We start from the raw sequence: 23505 nt of genomic DNA, 5'->3' as shown, positions 1-23505 counted from the left end.
GGTGTTTACACTCCTTACTGTACCAAAGAGAGATTTCACTAATCACACATTTCCCCACACACACACACACACATTCACAGCGTCTACACACAAGCGAAACCCTTTTTTTTAATGTTTGGGGGGAAAAAAAAAACAAAGCTGTTGCCAGTCTGCGGCCTTCAGTCGAAGCGTGGCTCGCTTATCACAAAACAGTCCCCCGCTTCCCCACCTCATCCTGCCGGTGCCGATTGCCCGGGTTTCCCTTCATCTGCAACAGGAGTTACGGAAACAGCTGGGGTGGAAGGGGAGCCAGGGCGGCCATTGTGTGTCAAGCAGGCTTCACTCTGAATCTGACAAACTCGTTGCCCCCGGCAGCAAACAATGGCAGTCAGCTCCAGTAGCACTGCCTGCCTTTGCCACACCAGCACAAAAACGAGCGCCCAGCTGTGTTAAGATAGCCAAACTGAAGAGGAGCGTCGAGTGTGATCTGGGGCTGGTTTCCGTAGTCGTCCTCGTTGAGCCCCACCGTAATCGAGGGAGTTTTGGGGAAAAACCCTCCCACCCACCAAATTTCGAAAATACCGTGAATCACGCTTTTATCGACTACTGCTGTATTCAGTCCCGAGTGTTCTGCACCGAGCAGGATCCTCTGCAGCCATCGGTCAGAAGTTACACTATGGAACCTGGGTAAATGTAAATACCCCAATCCACCTTTGATGCAGTCACATCTATGCATTTCCAAATAGCCAAGACATTGACGACAAAGCAAGAGGGTCTGTATGAAGGGGTAAGGGGAAGGGGTACCCCGGCCTGGGCGTATCGAAGTGTCCCTGAGCAAGACACCTAATCCCTAACTGCTCTGGCGAATGAGAGGCATCAATTGTAAAGCGCTTTGGATAAAAGCGCTATATAAATGCAGTCCATTTACCATTTACCATTTACTAAGCATTTACACACACACACACACACACACAGCACATGCACACACAAACACACACACACACACACACACACACACACAGCACATGCACACACAAACACACACGTGCACACACACACGCACGCACACACACACAGCACATGCACACACGCACACACACAGCACATGCACACATACACACACACAGCACATGCACACACACAAACACACACACATGCACACGCACGCACACACAGCACATGCACACACACACACACGCGTACACACACACACACACACACACTTTGTCAAGCCACAAAAGGACAAAAAATATTTTATTTTGCTGTCACAAAACACACTTTCCGCTCTTTCCACCTCTTCGATTTTGCACGAACGCCTCACCAAACTGCTGAAGCAAATACACACACGACCAGCCACAAAAACGTTTATATTCCTGTACGTCTGAATGGATGAAGATTTGTTCCCACGCCTAATTTTTTATACTGTACACTGCACCAAAAGCCTTGCTGTGTAATTTGTGTTTCATTCACCTATTTTAAGCACACTGTTATGTTGAGGATCTATTTCTCACACGTCTGGTTTAGGATGCAGTTTCTGTATGTGTGGACTTTTTGCCATGGATGTGAAGTTGGCTCTCCTGGTCAGTGCGTGGAACTTTTAGACATGATCTGACTGTCCCTGTTTATATCTTTTACTGCAAAAAAAATAAAAATGAAAGGATGATGGTAAGATAATGAGAGAATGCGAAGGAAGAATGAAAAAAAAGGCAGGATTAAGAGAACGGGAACTTCCGGGGGTGGTTGGAGTTCATTCTCTTCAGATGTTTTCAGCACAGAAAACAAGCCGCGTTGAGAGATGTTCGTATTTTATACACACAAAGCATGGCACACTGTGTTGAAATATGTTCTCGAAGCATAATCAATGCACATAACATGCACGCTACGACATAACATAGAGTCACATGACCACTAATTATTATTCTTATAACAGCTGTATTGAAATTGATTTTCATTTTGGTGTTTTTTTTTTTTTTACATTTTCTATTCAAATCTTATCTGCTAATTGACTTAATGCTTATTTTACACTTTTATTTCTTGTCTTCTTTGTATGCTATCTTTATTAGCAGTACCATTTTGTTTTATAGCCATTATTATAATTGATAAGAATGAATGGGCTAGCCCCAAAGTCACTGCACTGCATTATGCAAATATGTTAACCAATGATATGCAATGCATGACGTCATTCATGTTGTTTTTCTTTATATTTGTGATAATAATTATTGTTGTTACAAGTTGGTCACCTATGGAAAAGTTCTTTTTGTAATAAAAGTAAACATATATTCCTTTATTTGAATTTTGATGCTGGGAAGTCAGAGTTGACTTAAATGCTTTTTTGTGCCTTAGAGAGAAGAAAAAAAACATGCCTTAGATTTCAGAGCATGATTAAAAGAATGACTTCAAAACAGAACAAGAATTTATTTGTGCAAGAAAAATGTTCCTTTATATGATTTGTTTATAGAAGCCTATGAGAATAAATTTAAAAGAAAAATGATTCTGTTTGTGACTTTTATTCCTAAGATGGTTTCCTTTTTGTAAAGTCTGTTTGTTCTTTATGCACACAGATTGTTTTACCCCACAATGCTGTAGCTGTTTGCTACAAGTCACTCAAGTTCTCATCTTATATGCAGTTGCATTAATTCACACATAACTGCTATTGCCATAGCCAGAAAAAAGGTAATTAATTTTTTTGATATATGTGACAAAAACATGACAAAAACATGTTGCAGGTAACTATTTTTTTAAATATTATTTATTTTATTTTTTGTGAATATCCCTTACAGGTCAGGTTTCAGCTGAGCAAAACTTACTGTATGATTCTTGAGATTAAGACCAGAGACTCATGTCCCCAGTAGGGGATGGAAATGTGTCACCAAGTCTTAATGGGATATCTCAGGCATTTTATTTTTTAAAAGGTGACAGACCTGCTACATCATAAATCTTTGGTCAAACCCGAGTGTCACTAAACGATCTTACCAGAGTGAGCAGCCCCTCAAAACGTTCTCGTCGAGCCAGACCCAAATCAAGGCACGACCTGTCAGTTTTTTGCGAACAGGTCCAAACCTAAAACATGCAGTCTCAGCTTCCAGTAATTTCTTAACCGGAAATTCACAACTAGTCTCGGCCCCGTCCTGCCCCCACTGAATCCCCCCCCACCCCCACCCCCACCCCCCCTCCACTGACGCCCCCCCTCCTCGCCTCTCTGAGTCCAGAGAACAGGATTTAGGATGAGCTCAGCCCCCCCCGCCCCCGCAGGATATAGGATGAGCTCAGCACACACCGCACACCGCAGCCGTTGTTATGAACACGGTGAACCGAGGCTGGCTTGGCTCTCACACGTTCTCGCGGGCTGGCGGGTGACAGCTTGACGTTGTTCTGCTGGAACCGTTCCCCAGCCCGTTTCTTCCAGGAGGTGCTGACTGCCAGGCCCTCACGAGGTGATGACTGATGCTTTTAATTAAACTGGGGCTTGAACCCATGCCCTCGTGGTGTCAGGGGCAAACCGAGTTAGCCAGTGAACATCAGTCAAAACTGCGGGGGGGGGGAGGGATGCCTGCTTGTCTTCCGGACGAGAACCAGAGCCTGAAGCAGGAATTTTAAAACTCTGGGCCGAGAGGGATGGAGGTTTTACTCAGTGTCCTTTCCGTCGGCAGTCGGTTCTGGCCTTGAAGCCCACAGGTACGTGGACTCCTCAGCCAATCAGTGACTGAGGCGCTGACAGAACACCTGTGGTTCGGCTCTCCTTTGCGGTGAAGGAGACGGAGCCTTCCCACGCTGGCCCCTAGTGATGATGTCACTCCACCAGCGGGCACGTTTTCTGTGTTGAGTGTGGACACGCATGTGTTGTGTCACATCCTGGGTGAAACACACACACTCACACACACACACACACACTCTCACACACGCACACTCACACTGACACACACACACTCTCACACACTTTACAAGCTGACGGCCGGATATACTCTCCTTCAGGCCTGCTCCCCCCCCCCCCTTCCAGCTCCTGCTTCTTTTTCAGATTTTTTCACCAAAAAAGGAAATGGAAATCAGAAAGGGGAGGGGCTTGGTGTGGAGGGAGGAGGATGGGGACAGAGGAGGGAGAGAGTAGGGGTAGTGTGTGAGTGTGTGTGTGTGTGTGTGTGTATACACGTTTGTGGGGGAGAGCATTTCAAGGGGGGCTGAACATCTGGATTTCATCGCAGTTGCTTTTGCTGGGGGGTCAGTTGTACACACACTCACACACTCACACACACACACACACAGCACTCAAATTTATGGAGAACAGCCTGCAAGCATGAGTGAGGGAAGAGAGAGGAAGAGAGGGAGAGAGAGAGAGAGAGAGAGGGGGGGGGGGTTCCCACACAAGCTCCTGATGGCAAAACAGGGTGATTCTCAGAACCCCCTCACCCCCCCACCCCCCAACACACACACACACGCGCACATACACACACACACACCAACATTAATGACATGGGTGTCTGCCACAGTTCACGGTGGAGCACTGAGATGGGCCACAGACCCCTGGACCCCCGCCCCCCCCCCCCCTTCCTGCATGCGTCAGTGTGGAGTTGTCGTCCCAGTGGGGAGGGCCGGGGAGGGGAGGTGGGGTACACACACCAGGGAGCGGTACCTCAAGCAGAGGGCCCAAAAAATGCAGTATACCCCCTGTGGAGGGGACGGAGCTTTCCAATGCACCCCGGACCCGTCCTGTGCAAGCACACAAATCTGGAGCCAGTCTCTGTGAGCAGCTCAACATACGCTTACGAGAAAACACTTTCAACTGTCTGTGAGTGTGTGAGTGTGGCGTGTGTGTGCCTGCGTATGTTTGTGTGTATGCATGTGTGTGTATGTGTGTGCACGTGTGTGTGTGTATGTGTATGCGTGTCTATGTGCTGTGTGTGTGTGTACTTGCTTGTTACTGCATGCTTCACTGGGCATGCTGATTTCGTACCCCAACATTTGGATGTGCAGAACACAAGGACCTTGTGAAATGCATTCTATCCCAATCAATTTAGCCCGAATGATCTCATCGCTCTTTTTTTTTCTCCCCCTCGGTAACACAAACCCAGAGACGGATTACATTTCTCCTGACCCAAAAAGTTTTTTTTTAAATCTGATACTGGGTCCCAGTCAGAAGAGACAGCAGAGGAATTCTGGGTAATGACCTCTATTCACATGACAAAAAAAAAAAACTGCATCGTCAGCTTTAATTCCTCTCTGTGAGGTCACTCTCTCGCTCTCTCCCACACATGAGCTGGGCATCATCAGTATCAGCTCTCAGACTGTCTCAGCCTGCCAGGGCTTAAACAGATTCCACCCCCGCTGACGCTCAATTTGTTTAACACAATTTTCGCACGATGATTCGGGTTCGGATTACAGCTAGTGTAGGCTGTTTTTTGGACCGGTGCTGGGTGGCATAAACTATCTGGAGACCATAGCTGGAAGCTTGAGTGTATTCATTCATTAAGGGAGGTGGAAAGTCCAGGGGTCAGCCAGTACAAGTCCTGCCCTGTCCTACCCATGAACTCAGCCAGCTGATTTCACTCATTAGTTCAACCTCCTGGCAGAAGAATTGTGTTAATTAGTGAATCCAGGTCAGTGGATCATAACACTGGGGAGGACTTTTCCTTTCCATACTTGGATTTTCCACCTCTGTTCATTAAGAAAAAAAAACCCTCAAAGCCTTCAGCATTCCTTTTCACTTGTACCATGATGGACAATGTGTCAACCCGAACCCCTCTAGTGGCCAACGTGTGCAGTTACAGATACCAGATACTTAGACTTAAATTCATGCAGAACAAAATTAAACGAGCATATGGTGTGTGTGTGTGTGTGTGTGTGTGTGTGTCTTCACCACAGCACAGTAGAGGAACATATCTGGCCGTAACTTCATCATAATTTCCCCCCCAGCAACACCCCTCACCCCAGTGCTATGCAAACAACATCACTTAACGCAGACGTGATGTCACAGACGCGCAGAGGGAGCCGTCCGGGATTTGAACCCGGCGTTCCGTAAGTGAGAGTAACCGACTTTGGGGAAATTTTGGAGTGCGGGGAAAGGTCACAGAGGCGGGCTGGACTGCAATCTGAGTCAGCACAAAAACGAACAAATACTCAGCAAATAGGCCCCAATGCTCTCGCGCACGCGTGGAGAGGGGAGAGGGGAGATCGCTGGTTTCCGTGACAGCGCGAGTAAAAAAACAGCGTAGCCTTCCTGGTGACGTTGGGGCCGGTAATCTTTGTGGACACGATCGTTACCAGCAGTGGTGAGGCTTGGAGCCACTTCAGCCAGAGCAGTTCATTTTTCCATAGAACCTGATGTTATTACTGGCTGAGGTAAGAACAGTGCATGTGTGTGTGGGGGAAGGGGGGGGGGGGGGGGGGGGCTGGATTCTGCCGACTCAGCAGACTGCGAAATCCAGATGTCTTAAGCTACCTGAAGCCCCGAAGAGCTATGGTGGCCATTATGGGACTTATAAAAAAGTAAAGATGAGTACTGTCTGTGCTGAAGAATAAGAACAGAACTGCTTAGTTGCAACATCAAAAATCTTTCTCTTGCCACCAAAATGATACCTTCCCCCCCTCATCCTCTTTCTCTGTCTGTGCCAAGCCTAAGTGACCCTTGCCCAGTGCAAACTTAACGCCATTCTCATTCTCATTTGACCTCATGCTTCAGTGTGGTGTTCGCTTTAAATAATCGGTGGCAGTTGGTGGCAGTTAGTTTGAAATAATCGGTGGCAGTTGGTGGCAGTTAGTTTTGAATAATCAGTGGCTGTTTGCGGCAGTTGGCTTTAAATAATCGGTGGCAGTTGGTGGCAGTTAGTTTTGAACAATCAGTGGCAGTTTGCGGCAGTTGGCTTTAAATAATCGGTGGCAGTTGGTGGCAGTTCACTTTAAATAATCAGTGGCAGTTCACTTAAAATAATCGGTGGCAGTTGGTGGCAGTTGGTTTTAAATAATGTTGGAATTTCATCTGCAGCAACATCTGGAGACTCTCACGAAGGTCAGAGTGAAACCGCTCACCTTCTCCAGTCGTCAGGCCAGTCTGAAAACCGTTGGTTTTCAAAAATTTGAAATATCTCTGCTGACATACTGCCGAGAGTCGCCGTGACAACTTGGAATCAGACCTGCCAAAACAGACAGACGTTTCGCGTAATGAAGTTATGCAGAGGAGAGGAAAAAATGGGCAGCAATTAAATTGCATTTCAGTTGTCGAGGCTTGTCGACCACAAGATGTGTTTCCCCTGAGCTCTCGTCAATCTCCCCAGTCTCCAGAATCAGACCAGCTCAAGCTCACCCGTTCGAACCCGTGTAGAAGAAAGAAACAAATCACCATTGCTGCGCGTCTCCCTGGCAATCAGGGACTCCACCTTCGCAGTCCGGAGTCGCTGCCAAAATTCAGTAGGAAGCCCTCTAAATCATCCCAATTCGCCCCTCAGGAGAGGAGTAAGGAGAACACAGGGCAGTAAATACACAAAAACTGTCCGCTCTCCACTTAGCCTATCAGAATAATACCTGCAATGCATGGAGAGCAGGTAATTCGATCAGCAACACGAGGAATTAAGTTTCCTTTTTTCATCCTGGAGGCCTGCAGACCCAAGGCTGTAATCTCCTTTTTAAAAAGGGCTGCAAAAACTAGCATCCACGTGTATTTAACACATCCAAAGAGGGGAAAACATCGGGTTAAATTTAAGCATCTTTGGCAATGCTGTGGTCATTGCCATTATTACTACTCTAGGCTATAAATTGTGTTGTCTTACATAGACTCAGGCATAATCAAATTACTTGATGGCAACAGCTATACTTAGCTGTTTAGAGTTTGGCAGAAAGTTATTTTATAATGTTAGCGGGTTCCTACTAGCTAGGTAGCCGACTGCCTAGCTGTGGTTACGAATTAGGCCACTATTCTATTGTGTAAATAACTCAAGTTATTTAGGGAAGCAGCAGTTACAACGTACCACAACCTCTTGCAATAGTGGTGGTTCATCTCATCTCTTACTAAGTGTAGTTTGTTGTCAAGGGAGTACAGATGGCAAGATAATACCTTGGCAGCCAGTTATCCAGTAAGCATAAAGGCTCATAGTACAAAATGATCAGTTACCATAGTAATTGATGCCAGTTTAGTAACTGTCAGTATGGAATTCTGGGAAATGTATGCTATAGTCAAGTCAACACACTTTTTGAAAGGCATACTATGCAGATATTTTTTAGCCCAAAACAAGCTCCAGAGAGTTTATGCTCCAGAAGCTCCTTTCCGACACGCAGCGCAGAGTTTATTGGCCCTCTAAAGCCGGCTTTATTAAAGATAGATAAATAAGTCAATAAAGGAGTTGGAGCAAAGCTGGATTGGGGGGGGGGGGGTGTGGGGATTGAGAGATCAGCCTCAATTAACGGCCTGATCCTCAGAGCTCTGCAGGAAACGAGCTCCATAAAAAGCTAGCACCGCGGCGAGCAGCGTGCCGCCTCCATATTGCTCCCACATGTCCCCGGATCGCCGTGACAACACGCTCTGAACCTCTCAGCGCGTGCATGCACGCTGCAAACAACATGCCCCCGTCACACGCAATCCTGTATTTATTGAGCCATTTGCGAAGCCGCGTTTGGCCCTCGCACCGATATCGCATCGCGCTCACAGACTGCCTTGTAAGTTTTATTTAACATTTAACGCTGGCGATGTGCAGTGTTACACACAGACTGGGCCACATTAACTGGCACAACCAGTCGAGAAAAAAACATTAGCAGAATCCCGATGAGGGATTCGATCCCACATCCATCTGTTTTTTTATGCCGATAGAGGGGGACCAACCCAGCTCCTGTAGAACCACAAGGTCCCTTGTTTCTGCTTTCATGTTGAAATTAACAACCAATTTAGACCAAATGAAGCAGGTGAGGTGAATTAACAGTGTAATCAGCTGCTTTAATTGGTCAATTAAGTGCTGAACAACAATGAAAACCAGCAGAACCTGCAGGCCACCAAGACCAGGGCTGGGGACCTCAGCAGACCCTGCAGCTCTCCTGGACCAGGGCAAAGAAGCAGTGGTGAGGGGTTTGGAGATGGTGTGGGTAGGCAAACTCCTGCCATCCCACCAGGTAGCCTACAGCAGGAACCCGGGGGGGTGGGGGCAAACAGGGACCTAAGAACGCTGCCAGGGGGGCGGGAGAACAGAAAACAGGCTATCATGTCTCCTGTGGGGGGGGGGGGAACTACTGCCCTACAAAAGTTTTTGATGTAGGTCACCTACTCTTAAAAGTCATTTTTTTGCCCATGGACTGTCATATAATTGTACATTTTGTATGGTAACACTTTCTTCTTGTAGTTGTTTTAGGATCTGCAAGGACAACTTAGATTTTTTCAGCACCTAAAGAGTCAAATTATTTCAAATATGCACACATATTTGTCCCAGATTTTGGCCAGTGTGATATTACAGATTTATAGACCACAGAAGTTTATGCAAACAGGCTGAATCAATTGCAACACAAGTACTTCCTCTCCTGATATGGAAAGAATTTGCCGTAATATATTTCAACTTAATAAATGTTTTTTTATACAATTCTTTATCCTCATTGACTTTAAATACTGCATTTGAGTTACAAATAAGAACTCTAAGGGAACTGCAAAAAAAAATCGTAACATAACAAAAACAAATGAAAGGAAAAAAACTGCAATCGTTTATACAGTATATTAATTTGTTCTGAATGCTTAAGGCTAGTTCACAAAGTTAAAAAAAAATGTTTAAAAATTAAAATTAAATTTTAAAAAAAACAGAAGTTCTTGACTTATGACAGGTTACAGCTCTTTGCCAGCAAAGCCTTTCCTCTGTCTTAAAGGGAAACCTGGCAGAATCGTTTCCTCTGATCACCAGCAGCTTTTTTTTTTTTACCAGTGTAGGCTACTCAATAACTCAGGTTTATTTCAGCCTTGGAAGTTCCACATTTCATTTGTGAGGGATTCGGGGAAAGGGGACAGGTGAGGGGAATAACTGCCTGCGTCACCGGACAGCTGCTGGATAACGACCGCGCATCGCCCCGCGTCGGGAACCGAAGCGCGACACCGCGGGTTAACGGCCCAGACTCGCTGACGTTACGACGAGAAACCCGAGCAGCCTGGAAACAGATGCCGTTTACTGCCTGGCCGAATGCTCCCCGAGCAGACCGGTCGTCTAGACCGGGAGCACCTAAGGATTAATCACCTGGGACAGCGTAACGGCGTCAGCGCGTTTACACAGACTGAACACGAGCGCATACTTAGCCCCGTCTCCCTCGTCAGAGCCCAGCCCGCGTGCACTGAAAAACAGGGTCGCGAGCGTTCGTTTGCGCAAGTACGGGACGGAGCATAACTCAACAACACTGATCATAACAGGAAGTGCCGCATACCGCATAGCGCACAGCATCACGTAATTTAAGGCGGCCAGATTTTATATATTTTTTGAAGGGAGGAGGTGGCATTAATGAAATTGTTGACCAGAGGAGTGGAGTGGCGGTGCTGGGGGGTAGAGGTTATGTGCTATGCTATTGATTGCACCCCATTTATGGCTGGGTATTTGGGGAATTAGGCGTGTATCCAGAGTATAGCAACCCAAATTTAGTCGGTTATTCACCAAAGCACCATAAACGGGACAATGGACATTCTATAAGGGACAAACCATACCACACAACACTTCACAATGGCCATTTTCCAGAGGAAATATAAAGCAGAAGTAAAAAATAAAAACATTTAAAAACACACCGGAAAAGTAAAATTTATCAGCTGGCACTGTACCTCACAGGTCAATGGAGGACTAATTCCAACAATAGGGATCTACTGGTGTACCCCAATAAATAATGGGTACAGGGGGAATTATGGAGTCGGACACAGAGGACTAAAGAGAGAGAGAGAGAGGGAGAGGGAGAGAGAGAGAGAGAGACCAGAGACTAAGGAATGATGTGGATGACATTTAACTCCTAACTTCTCTTTTCCTGGAAGTCATTTATTTTGTGTGGGTGTAATCCTGTGGCGATTCAATACTTCTTTGCATTTGGCCCAATTACAGTCAAAGCTCCTGGGGGGTTGGGGGGTGAGTGGAATATTACAACCCCCACCCCCCCACCCGGCTCCAAGTTCAAACCGCGGGGAGTCACACAGCTGGCAGTGTGGAGTACAGATTGCCTACATCTCGTCCCATAGCCGTGGTCATGGGTGAAATATTAAATATGAAATATTCAGTGGAGTGTACTTAACGTTCTTGTTTGTGCATCTTTAGATATCAGATATCAACATTTCAGATATCAACATTTAACAGGATGAAATGCCAGAGGGAGCAGTGAACTTCCAGCCAGGCCCTACTGTCCATATGTCATCAAAAAAAATTATGAATAAAATATTAAAATTAAATGAAAGCAGATTCTGTGCATCTTGTGTGGTCCGCCTAATTTTTTTTTTTATTTTTTTTTTTTTAATTAAAGCTTCTGAAACTGGTGAGTTTTTTTGAAACTGGGAAAAAGTGCGTAACTGAGTAAAAACTTGCAAAGTCCATATCAAAACGCAAATTTCTGAATGAAATGACGGTTTCCATAACAACGGTTCCTCACTGGACTGCTAAACAGCAGGGGGAATGTGGTCTAAAGCAAGATTCTGTCAGCTAGCAAATTAAGACCATTTATACATGCAACGGCAAGAGGCTGCTTCAGCAGATCCATCTTGCCTAAAAAAAAAAAAACTCTAAATATCAGAGAGGGAGAAAGTGCTGTAGTTAAACGTGTCAAAATGATGAACGAGCGAGCCGAGCGAAGGCTTTCATTAGGAAGCCCCCGGTCGGCAGGGAAACCGCCGATCTGCTGGTGTTTATACCTTCTGTTGTCCTCGTCCACTTTAAAGCTTTCAGCAAGGAGAGAAAATCTCAACAAGAGAGCTGCTGACGCAAAGCTTCACATCTGCGAAAGTAGCAATGGCCCCAACCATCCGAGCACTCATCACCTCCAATTACACATGGAGGGAGGGAGAGAGAGAGAGAGAGAGAGAGGGAGGGAGAGAGAGAGGGAGAGAGAGGGGGAGGGAGAGGGAGGGAGAGAGAGGGAGAGGGAGAGAGAGAGAGAATGAGAAGGAGGGAGAGAGAGAGAGAAGGAGAAGGAGGGAGAGAGGGAGAAAGAGAGGGAGGGAGGGGAGGAGAGAGAGAGAAAGAGTGAGAGGGAGGGAGAGAGAGAGGAAGGGAGGGAGAGAGAGAGAGAAAGAGGGAGAGAGAGAGAGAGCAGGAGGGAGAGAGAGAGAGGGAGAAAGAGGGAGAGAGAGAGAGAAGGAGAGAACAGAACAGAGAGAGAGAATTTTTTTTTAATTCTAGAGAGGGAAAGGGAGAGAAATAGTCTGCTAGTGCATTCTGGGATTGTGGAGGTTCTGGCTGCATGCTGTCCACCGATACACCGATTCGCTGAATACCTTCCAGCTCCACCAACCAATAGACACCTCTTGTAAACGCACTGAAAGTACACCAACACAGTACAGACTGTACAGAACATAGCAGGTTTCTCAATAGAACAATCTACTCCTCTATCAGCCTCTGTCAGACAAATGTTTATGTATGCATTTATATGTCATGTATTTCCCACACAATATGTCCATGACCTTTAAGTCCATGACATTATATTTAACGAGAACTCTTAGGCCACAGAGAACAGAATATCAGATAAAAAAAGACCCTAAAATACCAAACAGGAAACACTGGAAACATGCAGGGTATAACGTTTTAAAATATAGACTGGATTATTTTCTCGGCCTTATCAGAACAGCATTGTTTTTTTTTCGGCTGTGTATCTCTGTATGGAGTCTCGTGCTCTCAGGCCCTCTGAGAACACCCCCCCCCCACCCCCATTGGAGCAGCTGTATGGCTGAAGCAAGCAGCCAATACCAGGCTGCGTTTCTGAAGCTCACTTCCTGGTCTTGTTGAGAGACGTTGCTCACTAGCGCCAGTGCGGTTTTGCACCAGTTTAGGTGTTAGTATAGCCTCCCGTTTCAATGCAAGTCAATGGTAACTATACAGTCAAAATAAGTGTCAATCATATTTGGCTTTCACAGATAAATTTGAGGGCCCTTCACAGGCAAAAGTGAGGGCCCTTCACAGGTAAAGGTGAGAGCCCTTCACAGGTAAAGGTGACAGCACTTCCCAGGCAAAGCTGAGGGCCCTTCACAGGTAAAGGTGACAGCACTTCCCAGGTAAAGCTGAGGGCCCTTTACAGTTAAAGGAGACGACCCATCACAGCTAAAGGTGAAGACGGTTCCCTGCGAGGGGAGTCAGCACCACTGAGGAGAAGTGTCCGCCCAGCGCTGCAGCGCGACGTGAGGTCACAGAGTTTCAGCTGCCCTTCAGCTGCTCTCAGACACGTTATATTATGGGCTGGAGGGTGGGAGGGCGGGCGGGGGGGGGGGGGGGGAAGTGAGGGCGGGACAGGGAGGGCGTATCTCTATTCTGATCTCAGATCAGTAGCGGGTCAGCCAGCAGCGGCGGCGGCGGCGGCGGCGGTTTGGGGAGGAGAAACCGACTTGTGTAAGCGTCTCTCCTCTGGTACGAGCCGCTTCCCTGTCCCAGGAGCGGCAGCGAGCCCCGGCAGCTCTCTAACCACGGAGACTCCCCGACAGCTGCCAGCCCTCTCTGCCTCTCACATGGGCTGGGCTGGGCTCCTCTTTTTATCCCGGTTTTAGTAGCTTCTCCCACCCCCCCCCCCCCCCCCGCTTTGGAATGGCGACGGGTGTTCACCGTGCTTAGGCCTGTCCCGACGCTGCAGCGGCTGCCTGACGGTTTTGGGAACGCGCGAACGAGCGTTGCGCGCGCGCCATGGAAACACACGCTGCCTTTCTGTCAGTTCATGTCTAGAAATGAGCGGAGCGTGTGCAAGCTCCAGACTGCAACCGCTCTTCTAGATCCCGCCACTTCGCAGTCCTGCACGGCAGTTTAACTGCTTTCGTTCGCCACAAAAAAAGAATTCTGACAAGCAGCAACAACGGCTTTCAGTATCTTAGCAACCACAAACAAGCCAGCTCGTGGCATTTTTCATTTCTGCGTCCTTCACACTGTTTCTACAAAAAATGAAATTGGCCATTCCCATTTATCGTGAAGTAGTCATGTTAAAGGGGGTATTTCTGCGACGTTAACGGCCAGCTTTGAAGTGTTAGCAGTTCCCGTATCATGATCAGCTTCTAAATTTTCCTTTTCTTCTTTCTGGGTCAGACTGCGTCCTCAATCTTCCGGAGCGATGCGGACGTTGCGCTTTGATGTGAAGAGTAAATCTTCGCACGCGGCTCGCGGGTCCCTCCCTTCTGTAAAGCACGTCATAACAGAGCGTCCGTTTCCCCACAGCTCGTCTTCAAACCACACCGTCCGCACGTCACCGTCAATCAGCCGGTAATCTCAGAGGAATTCCTGCCCGTCCTTTAGTGCAAAATCATGCGCTCCTGAGGCGTGATTGGACAGATATTAATCAGCTGCGTTCTAAATTATGAGTTACACAACGCCGATTGATCTGACGTTTGAGGGGCAGGTAAGGTTGCTGAAGTTTGCTTTACATAAACAAAATGTTGGGGGTTTTTTTTGTAATGTAAAAAAAAAAAAACTGAAGGATAGAGGCGGATAAAAGAATTTTAAAAAGGCAAGTGTGGTGAGCAGCAACCAGTGTTAACAGTAGAGCCAAGGCCTCAGAAAAGACCGTTTTTATGGTTTATGTCTGTGGGACGTGGCGCTCGAATCGCACGGTGGAGGACGTCGCGGACCAGAGGAGCACATTCCAGAGGCTTACGTGGGATCCCAGAGAGGGTCGGGGAGTCAGAGTTTGGGTTTCGCCTGGGTGTCTCCCTGTGCAGATGGGACAGTCCCACGTCTGGCTCAGGGCAGTCTTAACCCAAAAGGACACAGCTCTAGAGCAGTGGTTCTTAAACTATGGATCGGTACCCAAAATGGGTCGCAGGAATTAATCTGTAGTCCATGAGACCATGCTTTTATGCATACTTGACAGGTCCCTGAAAGACACTAAATGTCTACTTCTACTTTACTCTTCAAAGGGTTAAAATGGCATCATATGAACAGACCAGCTGGTCTTCCCTACAAGCGTTTTTTATTTTATTTTTTTTTTGGAGCAGGATGTACTTGGAGATATTTTACATTACCTTATCTCTTATTTATGCTGTGCTCATGAAGTAACTTCTCTTATCTTCTGAAAGCCAGTGACCTCTGCTTCCTCCGTATGTTGGTCAAGAGCCTTCTGAGGTCAGGCAGCTTTGAGTGAACAGGGCCCCCATCGCAAAATTTATGAGGCTCCACCGTGTGCTTACAGCTTCGCGAGCAGCACTTCATTTCGCTAACGTTTATGAAATTACAGCTTCAAAAAAAAAAAGCACAGATAAGCAAAGTTATGATTTTCGGTCTTTTTCATGGTGCTCTGTGTCAGATGTACTCATTCAATCAAACTTAGGGGAGGTTGCCAAGCCGGTAATTGAAGACATAGCCTCATGTGTCAGACTCACAACCTCCTGCTACTATGAGCCTGACTAAGCAGTCAGTGTGATGTGAGATAAGTCCATCAACTTCCTGGCATGTGGTTTGCTAATAAAACCAACAGTGATTGACTTCTTTTAGCCAATCATAATCTCACATACAGCACTGTATGTGGAGGCTCAAGCTGTATGTTAATGAGCCAAGTGAATCAGACCAATGACTGATAATGTGACGCCGGCTGAAACTCGCCAGAACCAATCAGATTGCAGGATCTCAGATACTGAAACTTCCCTTTATATATGATCAAGGTGATCAATAGTCAGGGGGTTGAATGGTTTTACTGTCAAATCTGGACTGTGCCAGTACCGACTGCATCCAAGTCAGTCCCTCAAGGTGAGACATGATTGGGCCTGGAGACAGCCAGGAGGGCAGTGTACTATCTGCTCCATAGCGACCCCTCTGGCACAGCTGGGTTCCTGCAGGTTGTCGGGATCAGCTGTGTCAGGGTTGTAGTACGGCAGCTGGGGAGGGTCATCCGATTGGCTGGAAAGAAGCACGTTTTTTGGACGCCGCGAAAGCTTGCGCGTCGCGCCCACCAAAACCGACCAGGATGATCCTGGAATGGCACACGCCCACAGGCATTTCGAGTTTGGAGAGAAAATGGGTGCGGTAGGGTGGGGTGTTTGCAAAGAAAAAGAAAAGAATGCTGAAAAAATTTATAGGAAGTTCACTGGATCCATAACACGCTGTTTTGAGAGCACTGCAGACTGGTGACCCCTGAGGCCAGAGTCACTTCAGGACTGGTGTTTGGTGAGGGCAGTTTGGAAGCTGCCTGCATGGTTTTGCCCATACAGCTGCCCACAACCACTTCATTCCCAATTTAAGGTCAAGAGCTGGCTTAGAGTGGGAGGTTTCACAACTGCCCTGTTATAAAACCGTCTCTCTCTCTCTCTCTCTCTCTCTCTCTCTCACACACACACACACACACACACACACTCTCTCTCTCTCTCTCCCTCTCACACACACACACACACACACACACACTCTCTCTCTCTCACACACACACACACACACACTCTCTCTCTCTCTCACACACACACACACACACACACACACTCTCTATCTCTCTATCTCTCTCTCACACACACACACTCTCTCTCTCTCTCTCTCTCTCTCTCACACACACACACACATACACTCTCTCTCTCTCTCACACACACACACACTCTCTTTCACACTCTCTCTCTCTTGCCAACTCTTTTGTTTTCTCATCCCAGCACTTATCCCAGCAAACCAAACAAACCATCATCCATCATCCACCCAACCCTGTGATTCCACTCCACTGAAAACCCAACTGGCAGCTAGCTGACCTAACATATACCTACCACTCTAAATAACCTGGGGGCATCAAAACAGGGGGGGGCGAGGGGTTGTGTGTGTGTGTGGGGGGGGGGGGGGTTGTTTGGGGAAACAGTGCCATTGTGAAAGATCCTGCTAGAGATTCCGCTCAGATCCATGCCAATCACTGTCAGACTGCGCTGCCAAGGCTCACAGGCACCAGGTGTGATGTGCTGACATCATCGGCTTAAACCGCTGAGGTAAGGCCTTTTCTACGATTTCAATTTCTGTAAAAACAGCCTCACCCCAGGGGAGGGACATCGCCTCATATTTTCCACACTATCTACGAACGCAGCCGAGTTCATGACTGAGGCAACTCAGGTGAAACGCTTTAGCTCGAGGGTACCACAGCGGCGCCCTTGAATGGACACAAACCTGCAACCTCCAGGTTTCAAACTGATGTCCTAACTCACTACATAACACCACCACTCCTATGGAAATTTCAGGTCTGTGAGAAATAGCTTACACTCAGCACATTTTACACTTAAAGGCCACATTTTAGTCATGTTTCCTTCATTTATCCAGGAGACAGTGTTGTAATCACATCGCCACACCTCAAGAGTAAGTTGGAGTCTGGAGCCCCCTGTGTTTGAGTCTAAGACCAAGTCACTAAAACAGAGTCCAAGTAGAGCCCCCAAGTCCAAGTCACAATCAGATGCACTTAGTACTTTACGTCCATGATAATCAAGTCTGCCTCATTGTGAGAGCTGACCTAGGGGATAACCTTTTTGCCCCAGTGTTGTGTGCACATCCTCTTTTATTTAGACACAAGAAATAGGGTCAATATATCAATATCTCATGACAAATAATGACCTACTGCCAAAAAAAAAAGAAAGTCTTGATCAAGTGTGAATCCTCGTCTCCGAATGAAGCCCATGCTTGAGACAGAGTCCAAGTCTGAGTCATCGGTTCTGAGGTCCAAGTCTGAGTCATCGGTTCTGAGGTCCAAGTCTGAGTCAGGAGTCATGAAAATCAGGACTCGAGTTGGATGAGTCGAGTTCTACGGCTCTGCCATGAGCTAAACTACCGCTAGCTCAAGTCGCTCCGCGGCGCACCAGCCGAGCCACGCAGTCACTGTACGCACGAGCGAACACCATGCTCCTACAGGCTTCCAAAAACATGAATCAGCATCGAACGACTTCCAATGAGCGAACGCCATGCTCCTACAGGCTTCCAAAAACATGAATCAGCATCGAACGACTTCCAATGAGCGAACGCCATGCTCCTACAGGCTTCCAAAAACGTGAATCAGCATCGAACGACCTCCAATGAGCAAACGCCATGAGCTACGGGCTTCCAAAAACATGAATCAGCATCGAACGACTTCCAATGAGCGAACGCCATGCTCCTACAGGCTTCCAAAAACATGAATCAACATCGAACGACCTCCAATGAGCGAACGCCATGCTCCTACAGGCTTCCAAAAACATGAATCAGCATCGAACGACCTCCAATGAGCGAACGCCATGCTCCTACAGGCTTCCAAAAACATGAATCAACATCGAACGACCTCCAATGAGCAAACGCCATGAGCTACGGGCTTCCAAAAACATGAATCAGCATCGAACGACTTCCAATGAGCGAACGCCATGCTCCTACAGGCTTCCAAAAACATGAATCAACATCGAACGACCTCCAATGAGCGAACGCCATGCTCCTACAGGCTTCCAAAAACATGAATCAGCATCGAACGACCTCCAATGAGCAAACGCCATGCTCCTACAGGCTTCCAAAAACATGAATCAGCATCGAACGACTTCCAATGAGCGAACACCACGCTCCTACAGGCTTCCAAAAACATGAATCAGCATCGAACGACTTCCAATGAACGAACGCCATGCTCCTACAGGCTTCCAAAAACGTGAATCAGCATCGAACGACCTCCGACGACAAAAAAAATAAATAAATAAACCCAGAATCAATCAGCGCATAAATAAATATATAAATATGCACACAGACAAAAAAAAAATAAAAAATCAAACCTCAAAAGCAAGCGGATACAGAGCGCGTGAGCAGAGCGGAGCCGCCATGAACGCGCCGACGCCGCCGGCGATGTTCCACAAATCACTCCCAGGCGGAGAAGCATGGGTTTGTGGGTAACGACGGCGGGAAAGGAAACCCTGGCGCTAACAGCTTACACGTGTGTTTCCCGGCAACCACGTCAAACCCGCGTTTCAAACGGAACGCTGTAACTCACAGGCTCGCAGCGCCAAGGGGTTCCAAACGGCTCTTCGCTGTCCGTCGTTGCGTGCGCGCGGTGTCTAATTTCCGTATCTTGGGTACTTTTTTTTTTACGCAAATAACCCTAATTCACTTCACCTCGATTGTTTTAATTTACGAGAACTGTTATATTGACTTAGAGCCAGCATAAGCAGAATGCCAGTAAAAGCAGGGATGGATAAGCACATTCATTAATAAACAATTGAAGTGGCCTGTGATTGCGTCATACCTAACTTTTGTAAATCGCCACCTTTCATAGAGAGCACATCGAGTCTAAAGCATGGCAAACGATTAGGGTTCGGGTTTGGTTACAAAGACACCACTGAGAGTAAGTGCAAATAAAAGTAAAAAATAAAACTTAAAATAATTTTCTGGAACACATTTATGGAGTTAACCAGGCCGGCTCAATTAGATAAATATTACTGCAATGTGACACGCAGTTTTAATAAAGTCAAATACTTCCATCATATACAGTGTGGGTTATATGCTAATATGAAGTGTGTAAAATCAGCAAGCAGACCAAAAACACCAGTGGGGCGGGGGGGGGGGGGGGGTTCACTCGGCAATCAACCTGCTTTAGGGTAATTGATCAATTTACGGCTGACGAGCAATGCATCCCATCAGCCCTTGCAGCTCAGCAGGAGACCCCTGTTCCATGATTTATGCTTCATTATCACAACAATGAAAAATTGTGGAAGAGTGGTACCGACATATTCTTTCGCTAGCTATGTCTTGTAACTGGCAATTTCAAAGGGTGCATGGAGAACATGGTGTCGGTTAGCTGTGAAAATCACTGATTGAATATGGCAGTCTCCATCATACAGACTAACTACATTTCCCATGAGCACCTTGCAAAGGGAATGTAGCACACCCATGGCCTAGGTTTCCAAACACAAATGCAGCCCCCTTCTTGCTGGGGGACATTAGCATAAACATTCACAACTTCTGCATTTCTACATTGCTACACAGTATCCATTTACACAGCTGGATGGACCTTGCTCTGTGGTACAACGGCAGTGTCCTACTTGAGAATCAAACCTGCAACCCTTAGGTAACAAACACATTTCTTTACCCACACTGCTTCCCAACAATCCTGGACTAAACACCCCATGGATCTCTGTCTCTCCTGCCTCCACTCCACATCCAAGTGAAGTTTTGTTAAATGCGCTTAGATGGGCTGAACAGTCTGTTCTCATCATCATATATTCTGAAGTCTGTCTCCTTGCTGATAGGTTGCCCGGAACATCCAAACACACGGGGTGCCGCTGACAGAGACGTTTGAAGCAAAGCAGACTTTGCAGTAGGCATTGCTTTGCATTTCAATAGGTCCCGACCGCAGCTTTCTCACGAGCGCGACCGCACAAGTAATAATATTACTGTGTACACAGTGCCCATTCTGCCACAATAAATTCTGGGAGCTGAGAGTCAAGAACTGTGGGAACTGGTCCTCTGACCCAGAAGCCTGGCGAGGTTCGTCCAACTTGCTGTGAAAACTTCCCCTCTACGCCATTGTTCCAAACCGCACCTCAAACAACTCTGCAGAAGAGCGAATACGAGGCAAATCGGCTGCAAATCACTTCATGTATTCATTTATGTCAGCTGTCTGTATTGTTATAATATAAATTAGGTCTGAGCACATTGCCTCAAGTATGTGCATTTAGTGTCTTGCTTAAATCACTGGTGTAATGGCTGAGTTCACTACTAGTGGACAGTTTCTGTCAACTCTTTTCTTGCTAGTGCTAGTGGTTACTATGGTTATTTCCAAGAGGAGCTGTTTGTCATTATGGACTTGTAGGCTGCTTTGTATTGTAGCGATGGCCTCAGGGCAGTGACCCGAAAGATCTGCGATACCAACCATAGTTTATTTTTGTCGTTTATTGGTTATTACATAAATCTCAAATACAACATTTCTTTTTTTAAATACATCACTTATTGGCTGGCAGGGGTCACTGTAAGATCAGAACACAGCTTGACAGAGCAGTGAGGAATGCCTGGAGGCCATCACCCAAGCACTACATTCTATGGGATGGGACTTTTTTGTTACACACACACACACACGTACTGCCATAATTGTGAGGACCTAACTTCCCTGTTGGTACTGAGGTCCAAGCGGCCAAAACCAGACTTCGTTTTTGAAGCTCATTTCCTGGTGTTGTAGTTCCTGGTTGCTCACTAGCGCCACTACGGATGGCTCCAGTATAGGTGTTTTCATATCCGGTTTCCATGTAAGTCTACGGTACAAATGCGATCAAAATACAAAGTCAATAATTTTTTCTCAAAAGAACAAATAGTCATAATAGGTGTATTTTATTGGTCTTATGACTGTCCATGGGTCGATTTCATGATTTATTGCGTCATTTGGGCACAGTGCCAATATTTGTTCTGGACCAATGAGGTACAGCTTGCGTCACTTCCGGATACTGCAGAGGACTCAGCTACAGTAGGGGCTACAGTCTATGGTCACTGGGGTGGGCGGTGGCGCTTCTTGGCCTTGCCATTGCGGCTACGGCTACGGTCCGCCTGTGCTAATTCTGAAAATGCAGGCATCCCATTTCGTGGTGATTTCATTATGGCGTGTGCTATTTACAGCTGCTCTAGACGACCATAAAATAATCCTCCTCTTAAGTTTTTCGGTATCCGAGTCATTTTTACTATTTCCTTTAGCCTACTTAACCAAATAATTACTTGGCAGAAAGCGTAATCAGCTTGCTATATTTGGTAGTCCAGTAGTAGCCTGTGCTAAAACAGTTCGCAACTTCGGCTACCAAGCCATTTGACTAGCTAGCTAACCTTAACCGGCAAACATCCAATCTGTCAAACGTGTTTGGCGGCTTGTCAGTCGTGTACATTCCGTAAATGTCTACCTGGGCCATGCTTCACGCATGTGACAAAGCTACTATAATCCCGATTTTGGGATAAACACTTTTTCAGTTTCACGAAGCGAATTAAGAGTTTCAAGGTTCATTTGCTGAATATACAACACACGATGAAATCACACACACAGAATTTAACGAAATGAACCATCTTGGCATTTAGGAAGGAACATGTTTTTAGCATTTAAGAGACCGACAAGCTAGGCATTTAAGACAGTGGTTCTCAGAATCGGTTCTGGGGGCTCCTTGCGTATATTGGCTTTTCTCCATTGGTTTTGATGATTTACAAGAAAAAAATAATAGCCTAATAATAATTAGAAATTCAACGTAGGCTACATTATTTTTCTTCATGCACCAGGTGGAAAACTTGCCGTACAAAGTGCGTTGTCATATTTACACGCCTGCAGATCAGTTATTAAAATACTTGGTAGATTTGTTAATCACCGCTGAGTGTTAATTTTTGTTCGGTAGAAAGTGATTTGCGAACGATCGGTCAGCTAGCGTCACCCAGCAAGTGAACACCACAAACGGCGATGGAGTAGCTAGTAGTAGCAGGCTCATTATCTGACTGGCGAAAACCTACGACGATAACTTGCTCGGTTAACAGATCTACCAGACAGTTATACGAAAATTTGCCTAGTCAAATCACCAGTAGCCTACACATCTCCGATTGATTGACCATCAGTGTAGTCAATGTTCTTCCCCTGTGGTTCATATTGCTAACGCGTGAGCTAACCACGGACAGCCTACCTAGCTCACTGGCAAGCTGATATGCTAGCTAAGCATATTCGTTTTGCTGAGAAACATACATTGAAGATAACTGAACATAGCCTAATTGTATTTTTAATGTCATACATAACGTGATTACATGGCACAGTACAGTCACGGATGGAAATTAAACTCCGTAAACATCTGATAATATATTTTAAAACATAACGGCAGACAGTCAGCTAGCCTCGTTCAGGTTGAGGGGCTTTTCCGCACCGGACTGTCAATCAAATTGTAAAAATCACAAGACCGCTTAACTCTATGGTTTTGGCTCCAAATCGAGAAAATGGCCGCGCCCGCCATTGAGCTTCAAAACGTGTTTTAGAGACCCACGGAGAGTCAATGGGTGACGTCACAGTAGCTGTGTCCATATTTTTTACAGTCTCTGCTGAGGACCAGCACTTCCACTGGAGGTAGGAACATACAAAAAATACTCAACAGTGACCACTGTCACACACACACTCACAAAGAATTATGGCCAATGGAAACTGTGATATATGAGAGTAAATATGGCTGCACCAAGGTAGTTAGCCCTCTGGTGGTTAGCTAGCCAGCTACTCAGCTATGTAGACACCTACTCTCACGTGGAATCAGAATGTGATTCCAGCGCGAGTGGAACGCGAGCTCCAGCACGTATGCAGCCGAACTTGCCTCACGGGCGGCGCTGTAGCCTCCCGCGCTCCAGCTGGGAAGGAGTCTGAGTGGCCCAGTGTTAGCAAGCCACTGCTCCCCCCAGCCCCAGTCACGCAGCGAGAAGGAGAAAGGGCCAAGGTTCCTTGCCAAAACAGCAGAGAAGCTCCCGGAGATGGGGCTCT

The sequence above is a fragment of the Anguilla anguilla genome, chromosome 1 (genome assembly GCF_013347855.1).
Source record: "Anguilla anguilla isolate fAngAng1 chromosome 1, fAngAng1.pri, whole genome shotgun sequence".
In the NCBI taxonomy this organism is placed as follows: domain Eukaryota; kingdom Metazoa; phylum Chordata; class Actinopteri; order Anguilliformes; family Anguillidae; genus Anguilla; species Anguilla anguilla.
Note: the sequence above shows the minus strand (reverse complement) of the source record.